Here is a 13,225-nt window from a genome sequence, read left to right as displayed (position 1 = left end):
TTTCTTTCTCCATGTGTTTTTATACTTCTTTTAGAAAGGGTGGCAGAAATGATAGGTAAATTCAGTGTGTCGGGTTTATTTCTTTCAATCTGCTGTCATTTAAATTACCCTCAGTCTTTGGTTTCCCACCACAGGTTTCCTTCCTCCTTTTCCACTCATGCCAATTCTTTGATTTCCAATGACAGCCTTGTTTTTTGCTGTCCCCATCACCAACAGGCTAGAGTCCTAAGTTCTTCCTGTAATGAAGTCCTCCCTGGCCTCAGCTCCATCTGCTTCTTCGGGCTTCTCAAGCATCCAGCAGCACTTCATTTCCAGCAATAAGAACTGCTTTCAGTTCTCCTGGATCTACCACGTCCTGTGTTTTCATTCACACCATTTCTTTTCCGTAAATTTTTCTTCTCCACTCCTCCCCCTATAGTCCTCACCATTTTTGCCTGCCTGGCTCAGATCAAGTGGTTACCTCCTTCGGGAAACCCTCCGTGACCTCCCTCTGGGCTAAGTATTACCCTCGGGGCTCCCTTACTACCCCATACACTCCTCTGTGATAACCTCACCACATTAATATTAGTGTTGTTATACGCTTGAGGGGAGGGAATGGGGTCGTTGAACTGTTGGTGACACGGGTAGCTAGAGCTCTTTACAGACCTTTGTTCTCAGTAACATATGGCTGAGTTGTTCATGATCCCAGCCCCCACTTCATTCTGAGAAGAGTAGAAAGAAAACTTTGGGTTGTGGGGTTCCTATTTCTATTGATATTAGAGCTGTAAATAAATTCAGGTTAGCATTTTCTGCCTTACACAAACTAAAGAAATGAATGGGATTGGGGACTGAGAGTTAACTAATGTTTATTAGTACCCAAATAATGTGCCAATTACACAGTTTGATTTTGTGTAATCCTCTCAATAACTGTATGAAGGGTAGAGTTTTTAAAATATTCTTTTTACAGATGATGGTGGTTAAACAATTTACTCAAGACATGTAGTGGTTGGGTCAGTGTTTGAATCTAGGCTTGTTGAATTCCAAGTTGGTGCTCAAATCTGTGGTCTTTAAAAAAAAATACAAATTGCCTCTATGGGTTGTCTTTAACATTTTTTTTATTTATTAGGGACTTAAATTGTTATTAAGCGTTTTAAGATGTTTTGAATATGTTGTTACATAAAATATAATATTAAAGTTAATTTCACCAGTTTCTTTTTCCTTTTCCCAGAAAACTCAGAATGGCATCTGTATCGCCTGTGAAAGTCCTATTTCACAACACTGCTTCAGGTGCAAAGATGCACTATGTAGAATCATCCTCTCTGATCTTGGGTGGTGTAGGGATGGACATGGCGCTATCCTGGAGGGGACCTTGTGTTGGCCTCACTAGAAGAAAGCATGGTGGCCTTGTTTTGGTGTGTTTTACACATCAGGTGTGGACAAAACTGTGTTCTAGCCCAGTGCAGAGCACTTTTACCTGACATGGTTATCTAGAATAGTATTAATTTGTGCCTTCAGAGGCTACCACTCTTTCAGACAAACTAAAGCCAAGGTGTAAGAAAGGAATTGCTGCTGGGGGTTGGGCAAATGGCTTACTTTTTTAATAGGAATCTTGTTATAGACATGTCAGTAGTTGAATGTTCCTTTAGGAAATGGAAGTATACCTAAGGATTTGATAAAGCCTGAGCACAAATGTCTTTACTATTACTGTGTTTGGCTCCAAGCCATCTTATGAGAGTTCTGTTCTGGCAGATATCCACTTAAGAAAAAAAAAGGTTATAAAAGTTCCCCAAATTAATTGAAGTAGTGTAGATTAATGTTTTGTCTACATAGGTTGTTATTTGAATTTTTCTTTTAAAGGTCCATTTCCTTCAGAATTAAAGTCGACTCTAAACTCAGCTCACGAATTCCTCTCTGGCAGCTTTTGGTTTTGGGTTCACTCCTAGGGCAGACGTGATTTATTTTCCTGTGCTTGTTATTAACCCAGAAATGTAATTTCAGCTTGGGCTTAGAATAGTGCTTTGGGACACTAAGCAGAAGTGAACAATGGAAGTTAGGTGGATATGAGTCAAATAAAACCAACCACATTTTCTCTCAGCTCTCCTTTATAGCATGATGAGCCTAAAGCGTTGGTTAAGATTCCCTTTGCTGTCAGTTGCTCCAACTTCAGTAAAAATTTTTGGCATGAATCAACAAGTACATACTGCCAGAGGTGGTGTCTGGGAATGGAGTCTTTTCATGGTGGTATTTTGATTTGGAACTCAATGCTGCTGTTTCAGTCCTGCCTCTAGTGGGTGCAAACTATTCTCCAGAATGAGGCTTTTGTCACGACCACTTTTCTGTTTTTTTAATACCATACGAATGGAGCTTTTTTGGTTGAGGGTGGGAATTAAGTGTATCTGGGACTGCAAAAATTTTTTCATTTGTATTCTGCATGGGAGAATGGGAAAATGCATTTCCCATTTCAGTTTCTTTGCTGTCAGCTCAAATGTGAAGACGTGAAAATAAGCCTGTTTTCTGGAATTCTGCTTCCTCTCCCACTTCAGTTTGCTATCATTTGGGCAGACTGCCAGAGTGCTAACCTGAAGGACCCTCATCTCAGAGGTCTCAGAGCTGATAGTGGTCACGTTGGTGGGTACAGGGGTGAGCGGTTACAGTGACCCAATACAAAATGCGGGAGATGAGACTGAGGGATATTTTTTGTCCTCATGGCCCATGACTCCATGTCTGACTTTTGCTACATCCCAGGAAAGATCCAATTTCATTCATGATTTTGCAAGCCCTCACAGAAGGGTTGTAAGATATCTTCAATAGCAGATATTTATTGAATAATTAAGTTATATCCAATACACTATGATGGATGCTCTCAGAGACACAAAGAAGAAATATATCAATTCCTATCTTTATAGAATGGTCATATTCACTAGAAAGAAATAATAAAGTCTACACATAACCACAATAGTAGTTAAAAAGTAGGAATGATCGTGAGTTTGAAAGAAACATGGATAGGAATTGAGGACCATCTAAGTACTTGGAGTGAGAGGGGAAATTGGGAAGAGTTAATTTCTGTTTTAAATAAGAGTAATGGGAGAATATGGGGAATATTGACAGAGATAAAGAAATAGGCTAGAGATGGCAGCAAGTTTGAGGTGAATTTTCCAAATGAAAACATTTAGCAGTAAGACCTAGAAAGTAAAAATGGAGGTAGGGGCTAGATATTCAGATTTTGAGTCTTGCTTTTAGTTACCTTGGAAATGTATCAAGTCAGTAAGGAAAGTGTGTGGACTGAGAAGGTCAGAGGGTTTGGATCTGAATTGCGAGATATGTCTACCTTTAAGAAAATAGATGAGGAAAGGGGTCCAAAGACTGAAGGTGAAAGAAGGGGATGCGTGAGGGTTGGGAAGCTCTGCCATTATAGCATCACTGAGTCAGAAGGTGCATTTTAAAATTTTGCCTTCGACTCAACTCTGCATGTTTCTGTTATATCCCCTGTAATATTTTACTGCTCACACTGGTTTATATGCTTATCTTGCCTAATACACTCAGTGTCTGGAGAATCGGGAACTGGTCTTACTTATTTTCCATTCCCAGGACTAATTTTAACAATTGGTGGTTATTGAATGAATGACAACCAGGAGACTCAAATAAGAATGATAATTGCAAAGAGTTAGAATTTCTGAGGTCACTGGAAATCTCCTAAAATGGAATTTCAATATGAAGGAGAGAAGAAAGCCAGATTGCAAGAGGTTAAAGAGAAAAATGGACATTGAGGAAGGAATAAAGGGAGGAGTGGGTATAGATCACATATTCAAGACTTTGTACAGCTTAAAAAAAAAAGAGAGAGGGAGGGAGAGATACAGGGCAGTAGCTGTGGGAGAAACAAACTTCATTCACGTGACCAACCATAGAATCTTGACTGGACTAAGAGTTAAGGCAGCTGGAAGGGGATTGGTTAATGAATTGGGTTATCTAGGAGTGGTTTACTCTTACAAGGTTTACTGGGGAATAAATTATGTGAAATAGTTGTTGAGAGTGGGAAAGAAGGGAGATTGGAAGTTATAGTCAGAGAGTAGAAATGCCAAGTTTGAGATTTTGGAGCTGGAACAATGAGTGTCTTATAATGAGATCCAGAATGTGAGTCTGTTTGTGATAAATGAGTGGATGTGGAGGTCTGTTGAGTTGAGAAAAATAAAAACTCTTGGCTTAGATGATCTTATAGGTCCTCAACCCAGATGTTGATTTCATGGGAGATAGGAGAGCAGAGAATGAGAAGAACGTTTAAGTCATTCAAGAAAGTGGAAATTGGTCCATGAGGACAATAGACAGAGGTGAAATGATTTAAAGTATAGTGTTTAGTGTTCTTTTTTAAATTTTAATGGTATACATGTTTAGAATAATTTGGATTTGATTCCATCTCTCTACTTCTTTTCTGTTGAAACTATATACTAATTGCCTTTTCTGTAACATTAAGAATGAGCATACTTTTACTTATATCTTCTATTCACTCTCCAGATTTTGTTTATATGATGTGGGATTTTAAAATTCATATTACAGTATTATTATTATTACTGAATTTAAAAATCTTATACATGTTCTTTTAAAATTATTGGTATTTACGCTGTTTTATAATCCAATTTATAATACTTGAGACTTAGTTCTGTGTTTAATCTGTGTTGTGTTCACTGCCAGTATGTTTATATCACAATCTTCTCATTGCTGAGTTTTTATTTTCATTTATTTTTTCAGTCAAATGAGCGCATCTCTGAGTAATTTTTTTTCCAGAAAAGTTATATGTTAACGTATCTCTAGAGCTCTTGGATATTTAAAAAAACATCTTTTGATTTAGTTGCCTTCATACACAAATGGCACTTTGTATATATATTGAATTCTTGGGTCAGAAATTATATTTTTATGAAGTCCTTAACGTAGTTCCTTTGCTTCTTGTAGTGAGTAGTACAGGGAAGTCCTGTGCCTGTGAGTCAGTTTCGCTCTCCCACTCCTTTCTGCCTCTCTCCCTCCCAGTCTCCTCTCCTCTTGCCCTCTCCTTTCTCCTCTCTTTAAAATCAGATCTTTAACCAACATTGGTATAGATATATTTCCTATTGTTTTTTCCTAGTTCTTTTAGGACCTTTGTATCTGCAGACTTAGAATTTCTCACCTGAGAAAAGATGGTGTTTTCATTTGTTTTTTTTGTGTCTTCAGCTTTACACTAGATCTTCATTCTTCCCCGTAGTTAAAACCTTTTCCCTCAATATTTTAATCTGCTTGTCTTTTCCTTTGCATTTCATGAGCGCTTTTTAAGCTTTTCCTTCATAACTGATTTATTTTTCTTCACTGTCAGTTCTGTCCTTTATAGTTTACAGTTCTGATTTGTATTTGAACTGCATTTTTATATTTTCATGATATTTACTCATTGCATCTAGGTCCTCTCGATTTCTGCCTTTCCCTCAGCCTGCCCCCATTTCAGCAGAGTATGATGGCCTCTATTGTTTTTCATTTCATTTTAAAACCTACATAAATCTAAATTTCTTGAGAATACAGAACCAGTTCTTGCTAACATGTATTAGTTGCTAGAAGCGCACATTTTTCACAAGTATGCTCTTCATCTATATCTTAAGTGGTATATATTTGTCTTATATTGCAAAATGTCCATAGGTCTCAGGTTGGTTTTTGTTTGTTTGTTTTACTCATTCTGCTCATAGTGACTGCTTCCGAATGAAAAGAGTAGGTTCATTCTCTTTGGAACCCCTGTACAGTTAGTTCTTTCTCCCAGTGAGATGAAGGGCTCTTTATGTAAACTATTTAACAGCCCAGCAGCCCAAGGAGGTGGGGAGAGAGTCAGAGTGTGGGCTTCCTAGCAGAGAGACAGAAGCTTCACAGCATTTTGTCCTCTGTGTGGAGAAGCCTCTGTGCCAGGGGTCAGCTTTCTGAACATCAAGCACTGGCAGAGCATCCACTGCTCCCATACAGTGGCTGAGCCTGGGTGAGCTTTGGTGCTGTTGCATCTGGAATTTGCCCCAGAATCACTGCAGACTTTCTCTTTGCCGTAGTGGCCACAGGAGCCCTGGGACTCCCCAGTGCTTTAATTTGCATTTGACCTGCAATGGTGGGGTGGGGTTCAGTCCATTTTCCAGGCAGCAGCCGAGTGGGCTTTCTGAAACACAAATTGGATCATGTTGTTTCTTTGCCTAAAATGATTCAGTGGGTCCTCCTTGTCTTTGGATAGAGTTCCAAGGTTCTGTCTGTAACTACCTCTCCAGCCATATCTCCACTGATACGTGCCTTGTAATTGAACCACAGTGGTTTTCTTTTTTTTCATTGCCTCGAATAAGCCATGTTTTGCCTTCTTTTCAAATCTGTAAACACATACGTCCTTCTGCCTGAAGTGCTCCCCACCCCATCCCCTTTCTACACATGCTCTCACACATACACATTCTTACACAACCTGGTTAGCATATGAAGTCTCTCACTCTCACTCTCTTAACAGTAATTTACAGTTTGTTCAGCTGTAATGCAGCTATTCTGACTTTAAGGTAGCATCACATGGCATACTTCTGAATCTATACCCAAGAAATTCTGTTGTACTTATCTCCGTCTGTTTTATACATTTGTGCAGTCTCTGGCACTAGAGGGTCATCTGGGTTTGGAACACACAGAAGTGAACAAATGGAAAAAACAACTTTAGAAATAGAGCAGGAGACCACTATGATCTTAGAATATTGACATATGCTGCCATTAGTTAATGTTTGTGTGATAAACTCTTGCTGTAAATGCAACCTTGGTGGCTTAAAGGGGTAGTCTGTAGGAATACGAATTGTCAAGGAAAAAAACCACAATGCCTTGATGTGGGCTGCCATTAGGCCATAATTGTGGCTTGCCAATGGGAGATCTCATCTACCACTGGACATGCAGAGCATAGTTCTCAGTTCTTCTGCTATGTGCTCCCAAGGTAACATGTATCTATTAGAGCACTTATCACCCTCTATTATAATTCGTTATTTGGTTGTAAAACCCTTATTTGTCTGTGTGTTCTACAGGGTAGAATCCCCAGCTGTTTTGTTTACCATTTTAATCTCAGTGTATATAGGTCAGGGCCTGCCACATAGTATATACATATTTGTTGAATAAACGAGTGAATGAGTGAATGAATGGAGCATTAAACTTTACAGGTGTTCCTGGTCCAAACTCATGCCTCTAAATTCAGGACTGTTATTGGGTCCTGTCAGGGTCTCTTCTCCTTACTTCCCTGAGATATTTTTGTATCTTTCTTCAGTGGACCAGGTCTGTACCATGTCTGTAAGTTGGGACTAATTTTGTATAAGAGGATTCCATTTGACAATCAACGTAAGCATTCATCACAGTGTCTAGTACCAAAAAATAGCTTAATAAATGTGTTTTGTACTGTTTGAAGTCAATAGCAGCATTAGGAAACAAAGAAAAGATGATTCTTTGCCTATTTACCTTGATGCAGATGGTGAGTGGAAGAGGAGGACCTCTTCTGAGGAGGGCTGACTGCTGACTGGGATATAGTCTTTAGGGAAATCTTGGGTTTCAGTTGGAGAAGGAAGGTACCCACCACAGTGTAGAGTTACCTTTGAGACATGGTTGAAGGATTAAGGTCAAAAGGTAAGATGAATTTGGTGAGGTGTCAGTGAGATGGGGTTCAGCAGCTGAGGAAGAGGGTGGAATGAGAGGTGTGTGCACTGATGGGTGGAAGTGGATAAGGAGAGGATGGTCTTTGGGACATGAGTAGAATAGAGTCACCCTAAAGGTGTGTGGGAGATGAGTTGAAAGATGATGATTATTTTGAGATTAGAATGACTTAAGTGAGAGGAGGCAAGAGCACATAAAATTTGTTTAACGAATATTTTTGATTACTTCTCAAGAAGTATTATTAGCTGGGCACTGTGCTAAGTGCTGAGGATTCACTGATGAAGTAAACAGCTGCCATCCATTTCTCTGTGGAACTTACAGTCTAGGGAGAAGCACAGACACCAATCATAAGTATCTGTAATATTGTGAACTGTAGTAAATTCCTAGGGGGCAAAGTAGAGGTTTTAGGAGAGCATATTAACAGGCAGAACTCACTGAGTTTGGGGCAGGCATGTAATATCTCTTTGAGATGGCGTCATTTCAGCTGTGGACAGTGGGTGTGAATTATTAGGGGAAAGGTGAGCATATGAGTGCTCCAGGTACAAGGAACAGGTCTTGCAAAGGCCCCAAGGAGGGAAAGATTGTTATCACGTTGAGAAATGATAAAAGCCAGAGTAGCTGGAACTAGTGGTGCTTCAAGGGGAGAGACTTCAGAGGTAGCCAGAAAATGCAAACAGGATTTAGAACTGTATCCTAATATATGGAGATCATGAGAGGGCTTGAACAGGCAAATGGCACAATCACTGTACATGTTGAGATCATGCTGGTAACTCTTTATAAAATATACTGGTCAAGATGCAGGGAAACCAGGCTTTTGAGGAGTCCTGAAAAAGATGATGGTGTCTAGGATTAGCGGGAACATTCACTGAAATTCTTAGGTTTATCTGCATGTGTATCCCCCACACTTACAGGATCCCCTTAGCCACTTGTAACCGCAGCCTCGTCTACACACTTGTGTCCTTGTGTATTAGTGCACACACACAACCTCTCATTATGCAGACTTGGTAGACTCCAGTGTTTATACAGATTGTTTCAACCAGCTTTAGTCCCAGGAGACTGTAGAACATTCCAGCCTGTTCTCTGCCCTTTCACTTCAGGAGCAAAACGGAAAAATCTCCCATGTATAAGGAGAAGGTTTGCAGGACAGAGATTATAAGAATGCCCTGCTCCCGATAGGAAAAGATGAAACTCTGCAACTCAGGAGCCAGGGTGACTACTGGCTGGAAAGGTGTTTTGGAGACTGAATTCTCCTGATTTAACCATAGAAGAGGAGGTAGCAGGGTCAGTGCAAGGGCCAACCAAGCTCAATTTTCATACGTTCTTCGTGTGGTGATTGTTGTTGCCAAGAGAGTTGACCCTTAACAGGGCTACTGATGTGACAAAAGTACCCCCCCCCCCACTTTACAGTTGAGAGGTGACTAGGAAGGGTGAGAACTTCTTCCCGAAGTGCTAAGGCTCAGTGATCATTTCTTTTCTTACCCTTTCCATCCTTCCTTCTCTCATTTCCCATTCACTTGTAACTTCTAGTCAGATGGATTGTTTGTTTGTGGTACCTTGAGAGAACCATGAGGAGCTGTTTGTATCCTGGTGTGCTGCAGCTCATCAGATGGTGTCTGTTTAGTGGTCCACAGCTCACATGGCCAGAACTTGATGCAAGTGAGGCCCAGGTCATGGTCTCTGGGTCAGTACAATCCTGCTGGGTTCACTCTGTTACATTTACTGCCATAGGCTGGGCTGTAATCTTACTCATACATGCTTTGCTTTCAACACCATACTATGGTGAATAAGAAAATGTCATGAACCCTACTACTACAAAACCAACATGGCATACTTATTCTTCTAATGGTGAGTTAGCGTATTTTCTTCATTTGTGATATGACTTAGATATCTTGCTCTTCCCCTGTGTTTCTCAATCCTGCCCATTCCCTCAACAGTCATTTTGAAGACTAATTTGAAATGTTGTGATCTCACACCTCATTCACCTTTTCAGCATTTAATTTCCATTTTTAAATTTTGCCTATTTCTAAATCTTCCAACTAGCTGTACAGAGGAGACAAGTCACTGTACCTCTCTGGTTCTAGTTTCATCTGTAAAATGAGCACATTAGAGTGAATCTGAGGTCTAAGGTCTATTTCACCACTGACACCAAGTACAGTGGTACAGTGCCTGACATGTAAACTGAGGTGAATGGCCAACAGAGTCCCTGCTGTCATGGAACTTATAGTCTATTAGCCAGAGACTGTAACATGTAAATAAATATAAAATTATACCATTTGATAAATGTCAAGATAGACTGAATAGAGTAGATGCAATGAAGGAGAAAAATGGAGAAATGTGAATTTGGAGATCTACTCAAATTATAAGAGAGGTCAAGGTGTGAGATGTAACTAGCCATAAAATAAGAGAGGGAAGAATATTTGAGATGGAGAGAACAGGATATGTAGAGGCTCTGAGGTAGGAAGGAACTTAATATTTAAGGAACCAACAGTAAGTCATTGTGACTAGAGTAAAATATAAGAAGAAAAGAGAGAGATTTGAGATACATTTTTTAATTTTTTATCAATATATTTAAAAAATTTTTTTACATCAAGTAATTTCTACAAATCAATCATCAAGTTAACTAATTCTATTTTAAATTTTATTTTAAGTAATTTAGTAATTTTTTCATGTCAACTATTAAAATTTCCACTAGCTTATTTTTTATTATTTATATTTCCCTATAAGATATCTTACTTATGGAGCTGCCGATATTATATCTTCCTTGAATTCTTTTTTTAATTGAAATATAGTTGATGTACAGTATTATATAAATTCAGGTATACAATATAGTGATTCAATTTTAAAGGTTATATTCCATTTATAGTTATTATAGAATATTGGCTATATTCCCTGTGTTACAAGGACACTATGTAATGATAAAGGGATCAATCCAAGAAGATGATATAACAATTGTAAATATATATATATGCAACATCGGAGCACCTAAATATATAAGTCAAACATTAACAGACATAAGGGGGGAAATCAACAGTAGTACAGTAATAGTAGGGGACTTTAACACCCCACTTACATCAATGGACAGATCATGCAGACAGAAAATCAATAAGGAAACAATTCCCTTTAATGACACATTAAACAGATGGACTTAATTGATGTATACAGAACACTCCATATGAAAGCAGCAGAGTATATATACTTTTCAAGTGCACATGTAATTCTCTCAAGGATAGATCTTATGCTAGGGCATAGAAGAATCTTCAGTAAAAAAAAAAAAAAACCCTGAAATCATATCAAGCATCTTTTCCAACCACAAGGCTATGAGACTATAAATCAACTATACGAGATGCATTTATGAGGCAAAAACTATTACCTGGAGAATTATCAGTATCTACAGGTTGTTCTAGGTATTTAAGTTGTCATCCAAGGTTTTGGTGGTGTAGCATTTCCTACCAAGTTAGTCCAGACAGTCCATAGTGGCAATAGAGAAAGTAGTCTCTAAAAAGAAGTTATTTCCTTTCTAACAGGAGATGGAAAGGGTCTAATAGTCTACTGCCTTAGTCCTAGTGTCACATGGCAGTAGCCTGCAATAATTGGCAGGTGAAATTACTAAGAGGGCTAATTGATGCCTTGAAAAACTTGTCTGACTGAGCTTTGTGCAATATATTTTGGGAGTTCACCAGCACAGTTTGTATGCTGACACAGATGATGATACATGCTCAGACTTGTTGGGATTGAAGAGGTAGTAGGTGGGTAGGGCATGGAGACAACACAGCTCTCCCTTTTCACCAGAGGCTTTACCTGAGTGCTCTCTCCTCCTCTCCCTTCTAACAGAAAGTCATTTGCTCTTAGTCCCTCCTATATTCTACTGGCAGACCAATGTTCTCTTGCAATTTTGATCATATCTTTCCTCACCTGTGAGCCTACAATAACTCCCCTTTGCTTGTTGTATCAAGTTCAGAATTTATATTAAAATTCAAAGCCTCAAATGATGTCCAGCTTTATCTCATTTTAAACCCCACCTGAGAGTACACCCCAGTTATTTTGGTATCTTCAAGCCCTTATCCTACCACTGTGAGTGCCCAGGCTGATGCTTTGTTGCCATGTTGTGGTGGGAAAAGCTGAATGACCTTGAACAATGCACCCAACTCCTTTAGAAGATCACCAAGAAACTTTCCTATTTCTGTATTTCATGACTTTTTGTCTTTATTCATTTCTACCAAGGTTGTTCTTTCATTGTCTCATGCTTCCATGCATTCTCATTGTGATTTAAGACCCTAGGATTAGGGACTTAGTCTGTAGATCTTCTTGATCAAACCCAGGGCTGGATAGTTAACTGTGCTGCAGTAGAAAGAACAGTAGTTGTAGAGTCAAACTGATTTGGGTTTGAATGACAGTGCTCCGACTACTTTATGACGCTGGGTAGGGGATTGGTTGGGTGGTGTTACATAACCTTTCTGAGCTTCATGTTTCTTATTTTTCAGCTTCTGTGTTGGTTTCTTCCTCTGCCAAGAGGGTGGTGACATGAAGGAAGTGCAGTATCTTAGTAGACTTTCTACTGGGAATTTTGGAACAAGCAATTTAGTGGCACCCTGGTTACTGTTTTTATATTCTGAATATAATAACTAGTTGCTAGAAATGGAATGAGGAAAAAAAATTGGCAGAAATATGCCTGGCAGGGTTTTTGTTCTGGAGAAATGTGCCTGAACGTTAGAGAGAAAGGCCTATTCTATAAAATATTACTTATAAACTCATATTTTCTTGGCTCTCTAGATTTAATTTCTCTGACAGTATCTAACAGATGTACAGTCCTAAACTGTTTAGTGAAGGTATCTAACCTTCAAAAATCAATCTTATTAGACAAATAGTCAACTGTACTCAAAAATCCATTTGATTTTTGGATAGTAATTTGGAGTTACAAATTTTTCAAGTAATTCAATCGCGTGAATCATGATTTTAATTCTTACCTACCCCATCCTGTCTCCTTCCCCATGGGTTTGTGTGCCTGGGAAAACTGACTCTTGGAGATTGTTTCAATATGGTGAGATTCACACCTCAGGAGTTTGAGTCAGCAGCTCTAGTTCAAATCCCAGCTCTCCTACACTCCCTGCCTCACACTTGGCAAGTTATTTTACCTCTCTGAGCCTGTTTCCTCAACTGTAAATGAGATCATTTTTGTGATAGCTCAGGCACAATGCCTGGTTCATAGTAAGCAATCAGTGAGTCTTGTTTTCCTCTCCTAAAAGTGCCAAGTTTTCATTCCAAGCATTTTTTCATTAACCTACAATGTTTATTTGTTTGGGTATTTTAATGCATGTGAAATATATTTGAGATATTTTAAAAATGCACACTGTCTTATTCTCAGAATTATCACAGAGCCAGTGAGAAAGGAAAATAACACCCAAATTTCTCACATTCAGCAAATCAGTTCAGTTTGAGGGTAGCATAGCTATTTGAGTTAGCATTAGTGTAAAAGACAAGACTGTCAGCAACTTCTAGGTTATACAGAAACTCTTCACCTACTTCTTGGTTATATTTTCGTTTCTAAATCCCACCTCCATCTTAATTAGACACCTGTCTTTACTCTGCGATAACATTT

At 38.9% G+C, this 13,225-nt stretch overlaps 1 protein-coding gene and 1 pseudogene across 1 annotated transcript in view; one reads left to right on the top strand and one right to left on the bottom strand.

The window, feature by feature from the left end:
* Positions 1 to 13,225, top strand: part of NOTCH2 (notch receptor 2) — a 153,280-nt gene that overhangs the window by 87,118 nt on the left and 52,937 nt on the right. The gene's annotated exons all lie outside the window — the stretch shown is intronic.
* Positions 6,516 to 12,619, bottom strand: LOC105089480 (ubiquitin-conjugating enzyme E2 D3-like; annotated as a pseudogene).

Source organism: Camelus dromedarius, chromosome 9 (assembly GCF_036321535.1).
Source record: "Camelus dromedarius isolate mCamDro1 chromosome 9, mCamDro1.pat, whole genome shotgun sequence".
Lineage (NCBI taxonomy): Eukaryota > Metazoa > Chordata > Mammalia > Artiodactyla > Camelidae > Camelus > Camelus dromedarius.
The sequence above is the reverse complement of the archived record's forward strand: the minus strand, read 5'-3'. Positions and strand labels throughout refer to the sequence as shown.